We start from the raw sequence: 16,167 nt of genomic DNA on the forward strand, positions 1-16,167 counted from the left end.
ACAGCTCGTGATCCCCCATGTAATAACCTCATGACCCCCCTGAGGAGTTCTGACCCCCAGTTTGAGAACCCCTGATCTAACCAAAGAGGCAGTTAAAAATAATGCCGTAAGCATCCTGATGCTGGTACAGTTTGCCAAATCTCAAAGTGGCCAGCTGTGCGTTGTGCTTGTATCTCTCCAGCAGTGAGGTTACAAGTGAAAGTTAACACTAGAGATAGAGCTCCATTTTCTATCTTTGCTGTTATTTTCTCTCACCTCGTGTGTGTGTCTGTCTTGTCTCCTAGAAAGCAGGATTGGACTTTAACAATAAAAGCAACAACGACTGATCCAGCCCACCTCAACTAACTTTTTCTCTTTGCCTCAAAAAGAGTAGCTATTACCCTCTTGATTAATACTGTTTAACAGACTGTCAGGTGTGTGTGTGTGTGTGTATCAGTGTCCTTCTAAAGACACTTTACAGCTTAAAATAATGAACAAGGGACATTGTTAAAATAAAAGCCTTAATATTTTACTGTATTTCCTTCTTTTTCTGAATCTTTAATAAAAGGTTAAAAAAATTAATGGTTTGCCATGGTACTAAGGCTGAGGTCTCTGTATACCAAACTTTGTTTAAAAACTGATTAATGTTGGATAGTGACAAGGTCATGTTAACACCTTTGACTGTGGGCCCATTTATTCCATAAAGATTAACACAACACCCTCATTTGTCTCCTATGCCCCTTTTAGAGTGCAGGCAGATGTTCCCCACATAATGTTCATGTTGTGTATTTGGTTGTCATGGGTTTTGTTACTATGGCAACTGAGTTAGACTATTAAGGGATAGCTCAGCCGGTTTCAACCGGCTGAGTGAGCTCTCTGTGTCTGTAAATAAAATGGAGGTTTTGGTTAGCTGTCTGCTCTCTGGCCTCAAGTGATTGCTTCCTACACCGGCTGCCCCAAGGATATAACACTGGCGACGAGGGTGGGATCCTGGTGCTGCTCCAGTAACAGAAGGAAGTAGAAGTCAAGGTAAAGACCAAACAAAGAAAAAAAGCTGCTTGTTTGCACTGACTGTGAAAGTGAAACTAAAAATCATGGCTACTCTGACCAGGCCCCTGGAGCCTTTTGATGAGAATACAGAGCAGTGGCATGTGTATACTGAGCGTTTTGAGCTTTTTGGTATTGCAAATGACATTACAGAAGTGAAGAAGGTGCCAATATTCTTAACTGTTGTAGGGGCTAAAACCTACTCTCTGCTACGCAGCTTACTACACCCTGTTAAGCCTGAGACTAAATCTTACAGTGACATTGTGGAAATCCTGGGGTCTCATTTCTCCCCAAAACCACTGGTAATTGCTGAAAGATATAGGTTCCACAAAAGAGACCAAAAGGAAGATGAAACAGTTGTACAATTTGTAGCCATTTTAAAAAAGCTAGCAGAACATTGTGAATTTAAAGAGATGTTAAATGATGCCCTGCATGACAGGTTAGTGTGTGGCCTCTGCAGTGAAGCTATACGGAAGCGCCTACTGACAGAGGCTCAGCTTACATTACAGAAGGCTGTTGATATTGCTGTCTCCATGGAACTGGCTACAAGGGAGGCACAATACATCGGTGCACCCCCTAGGGTGCAAAAAGTGTCACAAGAACCGACCCACAAAACTGTGCAGAGTCAAGAATGTTACCGCTGTGGTAAGCCAGGACACCAGGCATCAGAATGCTGGTGTAAGGACCTGGTGTGTCGACACTGTGGCAAAAACATTGAGTGTGCCTGTAAACAAAAGAAAAAGAGGCCTGTGGTCTGGCCGACAAAAAGAGGAACCTTGCATACCCTAGAGCAGACCCAGGATGATCAAGGTGACACCGCCTCACAAGAGGAAGTGCCACTGCATGTTTTGTCTTTGGCAGCGGGCTCACATGAATACTGGGTAACCCCCTTATTGGAGGGCAAACCTATACGCATGGAACTAGACACCGGTGCAGCTGTCTCGCTGGTTCCTGAGACTGTGTATAAGGAAAAGCTACAGCATCTTCCGCTTAAGGCAACAAAAACTGTTCTGAAGACGTATACAGGTGAAGCTGTGCCCATGTTGGGCACTATTGATGTTAAGGTGGAGCTCAATGGACGGGCGGCTAAATTGCCACTGTTTGTGGTGAGAGGTAACTACCCAGCCTTAATGGGTAGGTCTTGGCTTGGGAAGATTCAGCTGAACTGGGCAGAAGTGCACCGGATGACTAAAGAAGAAACCAGTCTAACCCCTATACTAAGGAAACATGCTGCTGTTTTTGGAGATGATTTGGGAAGTATGAAGGGAATCACTGTGACATTGAACATTAAACCTGGCAGTCCACCAAAATATCTGAAAACCCGTGGCAACGTATTCACGTTGACTTTGCTGGCCCCCTTGAAGGAAGCATGTTCTTGGTGGCAGTAGATGCCCATTCTAAATGGCCAGAAGTCTCTATAATGCAGTCCACTACTGCAGAGAGTCATCATTCATTCATTCATTCATGCCCTTCACCCCAACCGGGGTATGGGCCGCCAACCATAGATCTCCAGAGTCTTCTATCCTGGGCCATTCGCTCTAGCTGGTTCCAGGTATAGCCCATTTTTTTGCTATCAACCTGAAGGTCGCGTTGCCAGGTATTTCTTGGGCGGCCTCTTTTCCGCTTGCCTTGGGGGTTCCACCGCAGTGCCTGTCTGGTGATGTTGGTTGGCTGCTTGCGTAGTGTATGTCCTATCCAGCCCCACCTTCTCCTTCTAATTTCTTCCTCTGCTGGGAGTTGACGGGTACTATTCAAAAACTACGAGGACTCTTTAGTCGTTTTGGTCTGCCAGAACAACTTGTGAGCGACAACGGACCGCAGTTCGTCTCTCAGGAGTTTCAAAATTTTATGAAGGCAAATGGGATACACCACATCACGTCAGCACCATATCATCCGTCCACCAACGGATTAGCTGAAAGATTTGTGCAGACAATGAAAAACGCTTTGAAATCAGCAAAGGGACAACACTCCATTCAAAAGCGTCTGGATACCTTCTTACTTTCCTATAGAAACACACCTCATGCTACGACCCAGGCTTCCCCAGCCTTTCTAATGATGGGACGACAGCTGCGCACTTGCTTTGATCTGCTGAAACCTTCTGAACCCAGACAAACTGTGCAACATCAGCAGCAATATCAAGTCATCAGACGGGCACCCAGAGCAAAAGACCGAACCTTTAGCCCAGGACAGCCAGTTTTGGCTCGGAATTATACTTCCAGAGCTAAATGGGTCCCGGCCACAGTCATCACTCAAACAGGACCTGTTTCCTATACAGTCCGGACTGCAGAGAATCTTACCTGGCGGCGACATGTAGATCAGCTGTTGCCAGGTCATGCCAGTCTTCAGGATGCATCTGCAGTTGAGGGGTCTGACTTCACCCCTCCTGGTGAGACACCGAATCATGAGTCATCTGTTCCTGACTGTTCTCCTCCATTACCGCCGGCAGCTGAGATACCCCTTTGCCCAGCACGAGCTGATACCACCTCCTCACCTATTCGTGCTGCGGACCCTGAGCCCCTAGTACTTTCGGGTGCAACAACACCAGAAGTTCGCCGTAATCCACCTAGAGACAGAAGGCCTCCTCATCGGCTGGATCTTTAGTTAGGGCGAACCCACGGTTATGGGGCAAAATAATCCCCAGGGTTTAGCCGGGAATGGAGGCAGTCTACCCTCCTTCTCTAGTCTAGTGTGTGTTTTATTTTGGGGATGTTCTTATTAGGGGGGGAGGAATATGTTGTGTATTTGGTTGTCATGGGTTTTGTTACTATGGCAACTGAGTTAGACTATTAAGTCCAGTTTCAACCGGCTGAGTGAGCTCTCTGTGTCTGTAAATAAAATGGAGGTTTTGGTTAGCTGTCTGCTCTCTGGCCTCAAGTGATTGCTTCCTACACCGGCTGCCCCAAGGATATAACAGTTCATAGGTGCAACAAAAGGGAAATTAGTGAGGAAATCTGCTCAACATCTTAGATGTCTATACAAATGCAAGGAGTATGGGAAATAAAAAGGAAGAACTGGAAGTATTAGTCTGTAAACTAAATTATGTCATAATTGGAATGACAGAGATGTGGTGGGATAAATCTCAGTCCTGGAATATTGGTATAGAGAGGTATAACTTGTTCAGGAAGGACAGGCAGGATAAAACAGGTTGAGGTTTTGTATTATACATCAAGAATATATACATTTGTTCTGAGATCCAGAAGGAGCTGAGAGGCAGACCAGTTGAAAGTCTCTAGGGTAAAGATAAAAGGGATAAAAAATAGGGATGTCATGGTAGGCATCTACTGTAGACAACTAAATCAGGACAAGGAGGTGGCTGAGGCATTTCTAGAACAAATAGAAGTATTCAAAACACAAGACCTGCTAGTAATGGGGGATTTTAAATTCCAAGACATCTGTTGGAAAACTAATATGGCAAAATACAAAATTTCCATTAAGTTCTTGGAATGTATTAGGGACAACTTTTTGTTTCAGAAAGTGGAGGAGGTAACCACGGGCACAGCCATTTTAAACTTTATTCTGACCATCAGGAGGAATTGATAGTAATTCTCAAGGTGGAAGGCAATTTGGGTGAAAGTGATCATGAAATGATAGATTTCATGAATGTAAGGAAAGGAAGGAGTGACAGTAACAGAATATGGTCAATGGACTTAAAAAAAGCAGACTTTAACAAACTCAGAGAACTGGTAGGCAGGTCCCATGGAGAGAAAATCTAAAGAGAAAAGTTCAGGCAATTTCTCAAGGAAACAATATTAAAGGCACAACTTCAACCTATCTTGGTGCAACGGAAAGAATAGGAAGAGGCCAACATGGCTCCATTAGAAGTTCTTTAATGACCCCAAAATCAAAAGGAATCCTAAAAAAAGTGGAAACATGGACAAATTGCTAAGGATGAGTACAAAGGACTAGTACAAGCATGTAGGGACAAAATCAGAAAGGCTAAGGTACACCTAGCAAGGACATTAAAGGCAATAAAAAGAGGTTCTTTAAACACATTAGGAGCAAGAAAAAGACACAGGAAAGTGTAGATCCTCTAATTAGCAGGGAAGGATAGCTAACCGATGACATCAAGAAGGCGGAGTCATTTAATGCCTATTTTGCTTTTATCTTTACTAAAAAGGTTAATGGTGAGAAGATATTCAAGACCATTAACAACAAAGGGGAAGGATCACAAGCCAAAATAGGGAAAGAACTGGTTAAATTAGAATATTTAGATAAATTGGATGTATTCCAAGTTGGCAGGGCCTGATTCATCCTAGGATACTTAAGGTACTAACTGAAGCAATCTCAGAACCGTTAGCAATTATCTTTGACAACTCATGGAGGATGGGTGACATCTCAGAGGAGTGGAGAAGGAGAAACATACTACCTATCTTTAAAACAGGGAACAAGACGGACCCAGGGAATTATAGACCAGTTAGCCTAACTTCAAAACCTGGAAGGATACGAGAACAAATTATTAAACAATCAATTTGTAAGCACTGGTCCTAGAGGATTATAAGGTAATAAGTAATAGCCAGCATGGATATTTCAAAAACAAATCGTGCCACACCAACCTAATTTCCTTCATTGACAGGTTTACTGGCCTGGTGAATAGCAGGGAAGCAGTAAACATGAGATATCTTGATTTTAGTTAGGCTTTTGACATAGTCCCGCATGACATTCTCATAAGCAAACTAGAGAAATAGCTGAAATTAGTATAAGGTAGATATGCAGCTGGTTGAAAGACCATACTCCAAGAGTAGTCATCAGTGGTTCATTGTCAAACTGGGAAGGTGTATTTAGTGGGATTCCACAGGGGTCAGTCCTAGGTCTAGACCATTCTATATTTTCATTAATGATTTGGATAATGGAATTTGCAGATGACACCAACCTGGTGGAATGGAGTGGTTGCAAGCACTTTGGGAAGCAGAATTAGAATTCAAAATGACATCGACAAATTAGAGAATTGGTCTGAATTCAACAAGATTAAATTCAATAAAGACAAGTGCAAAGTACTTCACTTAGGAATGAAAAATCAAATGCACAACTACAAAATGGGGAAGAAGTGGCTAAGTGATAGCATTGCTCAACAGGATCTGGGGGATATAGTGGATTACAAATTGAATATGAGTCAACAATGTGATGCAGTTGCTAAAAAAGTCTAACAACATTCTGGGGTGTATTAACAGGAATGTTGTATATAAGACAAGGGAGGTAATTGTCCCACTCTGTTCGATGCTGGTGAGACCTCAGCTGTGCCCAGTTCTGGGCACCACACTTCAGGAATGATGTGGATAAACTGGAGGGAGTCCAGAGGAAGGCAACAAAAATGATAAAAGGTTTAGAAAACTGGGCATGTTTAGTCTTGAGAAAAGAAGACTGAAGGGGGACCTGATAACAGTCCTCAAATATATAAAGGGCTGTTATAAAGAGGACTGTGATCAATTGTTCTTCATGTCTATTGAAAGTAGAAGCAGCAGCAATGGGCTTAATCTGCAGCAAAGGAGATTTAAGTTAGATATTAGGAAAAACTTTCTAACCATAAGAGCAGTTAAGCACTGGAATAGGCTTCAAAGGGAGGTTGTGAAATCCCCATTACTGGAGATTTTTAAGGACAGGTTGGACTTGTTAGCCAGGCTATACTTGTGGTGAACAACGTTAGTCTCTAAGGTGCCACAAGTACTCCTGTTCTTTTTGCGGATACAGGCTAACATGGCTGCTACTCTGAAATCTAGGGACTGTCAGCTCAAAAATCTGAGCTGAACTCAGGTGTTACAGCAAAGCACCAAGATAAGCAGGGTCTTTAAAATACCCAGGACCCAAATCATAAAGGATTTTATAGGTGAAAACCAATGTATTTAACTGAGCCTAGAACAGAAGCAAATGCTAATGTGAGGATCCTTGCTGAGACTGCAAAGTCATTTAGCTTTAATATGGAGACTAGCATTGTGAAAGGAGTCCAAATTCCCTCTGAAAGATATGTGAACAGTGTACAAGGAGGTAGGAAGAAGCTAATCAGCTGTCTGGAGGAAGATGACAAAAATATCTTTAACTCTGATTATGTAAAGCACTGTGATTTGAAAAATCACCTACTGAGGGACCATGTTTGGGCTAGTCTACTGAGCACTACCTGTACCAATAATAGGTACTAGAGCACTCTTACTGCTGGTCATTTTCAAACTGTGTTTTGAGATGGAGATCAACAAATATACTCATGCACTTTTATCTGTTCCAACAATACAAACAGTAGTACCTTATGAGTAAAACAGCTTTTCCCCCAATGATTAATTAACATATTCATGCTGTAACATTCTTTTCATTTGTGTTTTCAAAATAAATGATGGCATGAGATCCTTGGTTTTAATTTATTTGTGCAGAGGGTAACCAGAAAAGCTGATAAACAAGGGAAGAGCAAACACATGAATCAAAGAAACATGAGCACTTGATTTCATCTCTCCCTCTCTCTAATCTACTCCAAGAAAGAAATATAACCTTTAAAAGTTTAACATTTTCTTAGAGCTATAAATGGAATGTGTTTAAGCTGCCAGGTAAAAAGAGACACTCTGCTGACCTTTCAGTTGCAACCTCTTACTGTGAGCTGAGCTGTGAGGGGTTGTAGCTGCAGCAGGAGGAAGAGTGGAAATTATTCTTGTAACTGCAATTAAAAAGTTAAGGTGACTCATAGGTGCTGGAATTAGGGGTGCTGCCACACCTCCTGGATTGAAAGTGGTTTCCATTATATACAGGGTTCACAGTTTGGTTCAATGCAGTAGCATAGCTTGGGGGGAGCGAGTGAAGGTCCCGCTGCCGAGGTGCCGCCGAAGACCCAGAGCGCTGTCCCATCAGTAAAAGCGCCGCAGCAGCTGGTGCCTTTTTTTTTGCTCCCCCTCTTCCCTCCACCTAGCTACGCCACTAGTTCAATGGCTCTGAGCACCCCCACTATAAAAATGGTTCTAGCACCCCTGTAAGGTGTGAGTCTTTTTGGTAGCCCTGGTATTTGTTAACCCCCTTTTTGATCAGCTAGTTAATTTAAAAGACAAACTTTCCATTGGTGCAGGAGGTTCTGTACTTCTGATTTGATTTGAGAAGTACTTACCAAGATAAATATCATCAGGTTAGCAACCTTTCTACGACCCCAAAATAATATTAGTTTTTAGTACATATACAGAGGTCTACATTTTCACAACACCCCTGTGAAGTGGGGTAGAGAATTTTATTATGTCCTTCTGCAAAAGCAGAAAGTAAAGCATACAGAGATGAAAAGCAAGGTTGTGCCTATTCCTGCATTGGTGCACAAAGGAAGGGAAGTGGAGACTTCCCCACATACCTAGGTAAAGGTCAGGCAGAATCATAGTGTCTGGGAGTGCAAAGACTACTTGAGTCCAGCCTTGCTCCTGGCACTACATTCCCCAGATGAAATGACAAAATTGTTCATGGCATAAGAACATAAGAATGACCCATACTGGGTCAGACCAAAGGTCCATCTATCCCAGTATCCTGTCTTCCGACAGTGGCCAATGCCAGGTGCCCCAGAGGGAATGAACAGAACAGGTAATCATCAAGTGATCCATCCCCTGTCGCCCATCCCCAGCTTCTGGCAAATAGTGGCTAGGGACACCATCCCTGCCCATCCTGGCTAATAGCCACTGATGGACCAATGGCAGGGACTTTCTTTTACTATTACTTCTGGAAGAATTCTAAGCTAAAAAATTTAAAATGCTGTGCACAATATTTTAAAATTCTGCATATTTTACCTGTCAACATAACACAATATAATCACACTAGTTTCAATTATTTTGGTAATTTATTTCAAATAACCTGTTAACAAGTGTGTCTGTAACAATACAGACAACAGAAAAGATTCAAGAAATGTATTTTGACAAATAGATGACTTACAAGGCATATTAATACAGAACTTTAAGTAATAATTCATTTAAATTACAATACATAAATGTATTTTCCTCACCTCAGAAGTTGTGCAAAGGCTTGGGGGAGTCAGGGGTAACAGAGGAGCTGAGGGAGCGGGAAGTAATTGCTGGGAAGGAGACTGGGAGTGAACCTGGAGGGTTACTGAGTGTGGGTGGGAGAAGTATGGAACATTTTTTTGTGGGAGGAGGGACTGTTAGGGAGTTGGGAAGCCTCCCCATGTAGACCCTGACTGACTCCTACCCTCTCCCATTCAGTCAGGCACATCTGTCCCCACCTCCCCCAGTCCTCATGCACCCTGTACTTCACTCCCATGTGTCCCTGCATCCTCCCACCCCCTGTCCCATGTGGCTCTTCAGCCCGCCACCCCCCCCCCAACTCCATGTGGGCCTGTACCCCCACTCCCATTCAGCCCCCACCCCAGTCTGTCCCCACCATATCCCATGCCTCCTCACTGGCCCCATAGGCAAGGCGCTGTGAGGAACTCAGTCTCTCCTTCTTCTTATAGGCTGCTGACTGCTATGGCCGGTGAGACGGCTGCCTGTGTTCTGGTGCCACAGCAGCTCCTGGTGGGCAAAAGGCATAACTGCACCACCTTTCCAGCAAAATGTATTCTCTGTAGAGAAAAAATATCTGCAGGGGACATGAATTTTGTGTGTTCACAGTGGTGCAGAATTCCCCCAGATAAAGCGTCTACCACAATGGAGCCCCAATCTTAGCTGGAGCTCATAGGTGCTACTGTAATATATAATAATATGTAATAAAAATAATGGCTTCATCTCCCTACACGTCACCCAGCAAACCTTTCCAGGGTGGTACAGCAACCATGCTACCTGGTGGCCTCTGGAAGAAGTAAGCTTGATCCTGTTCCCTCACTGGTAAGAATCAGGAACAACTCCACTGAGGCAGTATAGTTATGCTGGTGAAGAACAAGTGTGAGATCAGATTTAGGGCCACTATGCCTTTCTGAAAGACAATGTCTCTAGGAGCCCAGGAGGGCGGGTGCACCTCTGAAGCACCCTAATCACAGGCTGTGTGATTGTAATACTACCAACAATATTGAGAAAGGGCAAGCGGGATGACTCGGGTAACTGATTAACTTGACATCAATCTCAGGCAAAATCATGGGAAGGCTGATAAGGGATTCAACAGATAAATAATTAAAGGAAAAGAATATAAATAATGCTAAACAACATGGTTTTATGGAAAATAGATCTTACCAAACAAACCTGATTTCATTCTTTGATGAGATTAAAAAATTGGTTGATAAAGGTAACTACACTGGACTCTCACTAGAATGCGCGTCTATATAGTGTGAATTCGCATATAATGCAGTCGCGACCATGGATCCTAAATTTAATTACTTCAGTTGCAATTCATTTTAATGCGGTCCCCAATATAACACAGTCCCAGTGTTAATGCAGTACCGCACATGGATCCCAAATCCCACGTTCTAGCGAGGGTCCGGTGTATGTAGATGGAATAACATACTTAGATTTTTATAAGGGATTTGACTTCCTACTGCACAACATTCTGATTAAAAAATTAACATTATACAGTATCAATAAAGCACATGTTAAATGGATTAAGAACTGGCTATCTGATCTCAAAAAGTAGTTAATTAGGAATTATCATTGAAGTGTTTCTAGTGGGGTTGTGCAACAAGGGGTAATAGTATTGACTATGCAACCTTTTCATCAAAGTTCTGGAAGTAAATATAAAATCACTGCGGATAAAATTTGCGGATCTCACAAAGATTGGTGGAGTATTAAGTAATGAGGACAGGGCAGTCGGAGTGTTTTGGGTTGCTTGGTAAGATGGGCCCATTCAAATAAAATGCAATGTAGTACAGCCAAATGTTAAGTTAGACAGCTAAAAACAAGGGATGCAGGCCATAGCTACAGAACAGGTGACTATCCTCAAAAGCAGCAACTCTGAAAATGATTTAGCAGTCATGCTGGATGAGCAACTGAAAATGAGCTCCCAGTGCCATGCTGTGGCAAAAAGGGCTAATGAGATCCTTGGCAGTATAAACAGAGGAGTAGTGAATAGGAGTAAGGAGGTGGTTTTACCTCTGTGTACTGCACTGGTGAGACCAATAATGGGATACTGTGTACAGTTCTGGTGTCAACATATTCTGTGGCCTGCGTTGTGCAGGAGGTCAGACAGGACAATCATAATGGTCCCTCCTGACCTTAAAGTCTATGATTCTATATTAAAAAGTTGTGACTTTCTTGTGGTGAGAAATTTAAAGACCTTAATCTGTTTAGTTTATCAAAAAATAAGATTTAGAGATGGCTTAATTCCAGTGTATAAATACCTTCGTGGGGAGAAAATACCAAGTACTTAAGGGCTATTTATTCCAGCAGAGAAAGGTATAACAAGAAACAATGTCTGAAGTCAGACAAATTAAAATTAGAAAAGCAGGCACAATTTTTTAACAATGGGGGTGATTAACCATTGGAGCAAACTACCAAGGTAAGTGTTGGATTCTCCATCACTTGATGTCTTCAAGTCAAGACTGGGATACATTCCTGGATGATATGTTTTAGCCAAACACAAGTTACTGGGCTCAATATAGAAGTAAGTGGGTGAAATTTAATGGCATGTGATATACAGGAGGTCTGACTAGATCAGTGGTCACCACCAGGTTGATCACGATAGACTGGTTGATCCTGGAGGATCTCTTAGTCGATCATGATCTCCGGCTGTGCAGCGGGGTGCCGCTAAGACAGGCTCTCTGCCTGCCCTGGCTCCATGCCGCTTCCAGAAGTGGCCGGCGCGGCCCCGCAGCCCCGGGGCAAGGGGAAACGGGTCTCTCTCCGCATGCTGCTCCTGCCTCTAAGCACTGCTCCCGCAGCTCCCATTGGCCGGGAATGGGGAGCTGTGGCCAGTGGGAGCTGCGGACGCAGTGCTTACAGAGGCGGCAGCACGCGGAGCCACGTGCTGCCCCCCTGCCCAGGGGCTGCAGGGGCACATTGGCCCTTTCCCGGAGTGGCGTGAGGCTGAGGTAGGCAAAGAGTCTGCCTTAGTGGCAGCCATGCTGCGCCGCTGACCAGGAGCCGTTGGAGGTAAATGCTGCCCAGCAGGAGGCCACACCCCAACTCCCAGCCCTGAGCCCCCTCCCACAGCCAGCACCCCAAACCAGCCATGAGCCCCCTCCTTGAGCCAGCACCCCATAGCCCCTCCTGCAGCCCAAACCCACTCCTGCACCCCAAACCCCAGCTCTGACCCCCCTCCCAGAGCCAGCACCTGCACCCCCTCCTGCACCCCAACCCTCTGCCCCAGCGCTGTCCCCCTCCCATAGCCAGCATCCTGTACCTCCTCCTGCACCCTAACCCCCTGCCCCAGCCCCTCGGCCCCAGCCCAGAGCCCGCACCCCCTCATGAGCCCCAACCCCCTACCCCAGCCCGGTGAAAGTGAGTGAGGGTGGGGGAGAGCAAGTGATGGAGGAGAGGGGGATGGAGTGAGTGGGGCAGGGCTTTGGGGAAGGGGCGGGGCCTCAGGGAAGAGGCGGGGTAGATCCTGGGTTGCCCTTAAATTCAGAAAGTGATTTTGGACATAAAAAGGTTGGAGACCACTGGAGTAGATGATCCAATGGTCTCTTCTGTCCTTAAACTCTCTCGCTCTCTCTCTGTCTATATAATCTATCTATGTAATCTGTGTTATACGTCTGGCCATCACCATAGTATCTGAGCACTGTCTATGTAATAGCAATAGCAAAGTCCTTAGTGTACTTCTGGCACTTCTCCCTTTTTGGGGTCAAAACTCCACTTGGGGTAGGGATTTTTTTGTTTGTTTTGGTTTGGTTTTTTTAGTGGGCAGATTAGTATTGGTTTTGGAATAGAAGGGCATATTCATATTGTGAGCGTCATTTATGGTGGAAAGGCTTTCTCAAAGATGAAGGTTTTTGCAATACTTGCTAAAGATTGTCAGACTCTGGATTCGCTTGAACTTCTGTGGATTTTCCTCAGCACACTGATTCTATTCTTTAAATTCTTTGAATCTGGGTTGCTGTGGTTCTAAGAACATAAGAACATATGGCTCATATGGGTCAGACCAAAGGTCCATCTAGCCCAGTATCCCATCTTCCAACAGTGGCCAGTGCCAGGTGCCCCAGAGGGAATGAACAGAACAGGTAATCATCAAGTTATCTATTCCCTGTTGCTCATTCCCATCTTCTGGCAAACAGAGGCTAGGGACACCATTCCTGCCCATCTTGGCTAATAGCCATTGATGGACCTATCCTCCATGAATTTATCTAGTTCTTTTTTGAACCCTGTTATGGTCTTGTCCTTCACAACATCCTCTGGCAAGGAGTTACACAGATTGACTGTGTGTTGTGTGAAAAAATACTTCCTTTTGTTTGTTTTAAACCTGCTGCCTATTAATTTCATCTGGTGACCCCTAGTTCTTGTGTTATGAGAAGTAGTAAACAGGGCCGGCTCTAGACCCCAGCGCGGCAAGCACGCGCGTGGGGCGGTCCTTTCCCAGGGGGGTGGCAGGCTGGGCCGGCGGACCTGCCGCAGTCATGCCTGCGGGAGGTCCACCGGAGCCCCGGGACGACCGGACCTGCTGCAGGCATGACTGCGGAGGGGGCGCTCGTCCCGCGGCTCCAGTGGACCTCCCGCAGGCATGACTGCGGAGGGTCCGCTGGTCGCGCGGCTTGGCTGGACCTCCCGCAGGCATGACTGCGGCAGCTCAAGCGGAGCCGCCGGACCTGCAAACCGTCCGCAGGTGCGGGAGGTCCAGCTGAGCCACGCGACCAGCGGACCCTCCGCAGTCATGCCCGCGGGAGGTCCGCTGCTCCCGCGGCTCCGGGGCGCCTCCCGGGCATGACTGCTTGGGGTGGCCAAAAACGTAGAGCCGCCCCTGGTAGTAAACAACACTTCCTTATCTACTTTCTCTACATCAGTCATGATTTTATATCCCTTAATCATATCTCCCCTTAGCCATCTCTTTTCCAAGCTGAAAACTCCCAGTCTTATAAATCTCTCCTCATATGGAAGCTGTTCTATACCCCTAATCATTTTTGTTGCCCTTTTCTGAACATTTTCCAATTCCAATATATCTTTTTTGAAATGGGGCAACCACATTTGCACACAGTAGGCGTACCATGGATTTATATAGCGGCAACATGATATTTTCTGTCCTATTATCTATCCCTTTCTTAAGTCCCATTCTGTTAGCTTTTTTGACTGCTGCTGCACATTGAGTGGATGTTTTCAGAGAACTATCCGCAGTGACTCCAAGATCTTTCTTGAGTGATAACAACTAATTTAGACCCCATCATTTTATACGTATAGTTGGGATTATGCTTTCCAATGTGCATTACTTGGCATTTATCAACATTAAATTTCATCTGCCATTTTGTTGCCCAGTCACCCAGTTTTGAGAGATCCCTTTTGTAGCTCTTCACAGTCTGCCTGGGTCTTAACTATCTTGAGTAATTTTGTGTCATCTGCAAATTTTGCCACCTCACTGTTTACCCCTTTTTCCAGATCATTTATGAATATGTTGAATAGGACGGGTCCCAGAGCAGACCCCCTGGGAGACACCATTATTTACTTCTCTCCATTCTGAAAACTGACCATTTATACCTACCCTTTGTTTCCTATCTTTTAACCAGTTACCAATTCATGAGAGCACCTTCCCTCTTACCCCGTGGCAGCTTACTTTGCGTAAGAGCCTTTGGTGAGGTACCTTGTCAAAGGCTTTCTGAAAATCTAAGTACACTATATCCATTGGATCCCTTTGGTCCACATGCTTGTTGACCCCCTAAAAGAATTCTAGTAGATTGGTGAGGCATGATTTCCTGTTACTAAAACCATGTTCTAAAGCAAAGATCACAGAGTTCATGAATATTTTCCCTCATTCCAAAGAAGCAAGTAGGATGTGGAGTATATTTTGCAGTTTGCTTTAATGTTTCCTTGTCTGTTATTTCACATTTTCTTTTGAACTGACATTTTTGTGTGGGAAAGGAGTTGTGTTTATGAAATATTAATATGCCTCTCTCTCAGCTGTGCAGAGGGGCACTGGATTTTTACTTTAGCTTGCTTTTCTTAGTTTTACTGAGTTTCTTTTTTGATTTCTGGATTCCATCTTGCTTTTCTTTGCTGTTCTACTATTTTTACTGTAAAGTTCAGAAGCATTCTCTCCCCCCCCCCCAGTCTTTTTTATTTTCTTCTAATTCATGCATTAGCTGCATTTTCTCTTATAGTGTCAACCATTCTTCATTTCTTTAGCTCTGAGATTCCCTCTGATAGTGTGCATCTGATATTACACCCTCCCACCCAAACACACACAATTCTCCCCTAATCTGAGCTCTGTCAGGGCTGGTGTGGAACCATATTTGTTTACAATTATAACTGGGACTGGTAGCAGTGTTTATTGTTAAGTTTGCCCAGCACTTCCCATTATAAGGCTCTTTTTTCAGTTGCATATAACTTTGCCAAACTTTTGCTGGGAAAATTGCAAACAAAACAACGTAGCCATTTTTGAGAACATGAGTAGGGAAAAATATATTGTTTGCCCATTAAAAAAAACTCTGGTGACCTTTTCTTTGAAATGGGCTGGGACCCCTGTGCTTTGGAGCAGAGATTTCAAATTTGGCAGGGATGTGACTTGTGCTATCCCTGTAAAAATCTGCCCAAATTTGGCCAGGTGATAAAAAAAAAATCAGTTTGCACATGCTCAATAGAAACTTACTAGAGCTTCACAGCTAAGAATTCCAAAGATTCTGTCCTCACTGGGCATGCTCCAGATCATGGCAGTAGGGGTTGAGCAGGACTTTCCCTCCGAATGCAGCTCTGTGCTTCTGTGGGCTGGGGCTGAACACTGGAACTGAAATCAAGGAGACTGTCTTTAATGTGCTCTCAATGTCCTCACTAGCCTTGGCTGACCCAGGCAGTCAGAAGGACGAAGCTCCTTGTTCAAATGCAGTGAAGAAAAGAGCATGACCAATAGGATTGGGGGATGGAGGAGTTGGGTGGGCTGTGAGAGGGATCTGCCTGCAAAACTGAAAGCATGCCCCCTCCCCTCTTGAAGAGGCTAGGGACCAGAAAAACATGGGGATCGACTGAATGTTCAGAATGACAAATGAAAAACCAGGAAGGGAGTGTGGGTCAAAGGGCGCCAGAAGGGAACACTGAGCAGAGAGCCCTGGACGGTGCCCACTGCTCTGCAAAGAAGTCCAAGGAACCAGTGGACACCATACAAAGAAACTCTGCCCGGATA

Source organism: Mauremys mutica, chromosome 4, assembly GCF_020497125.1.
Source record: "Mauremys mutica isolate MM-2020 ecotype Southern chromosome 4, ASM2049712v1, whole genome shotgun sequence".
In the NCBI taxonomy this organism is placed as follows: Eukaryota; Metazoa; Chordata; order Testudines; family Geoemydidae; genus Mauremys; species Mauremys mutica.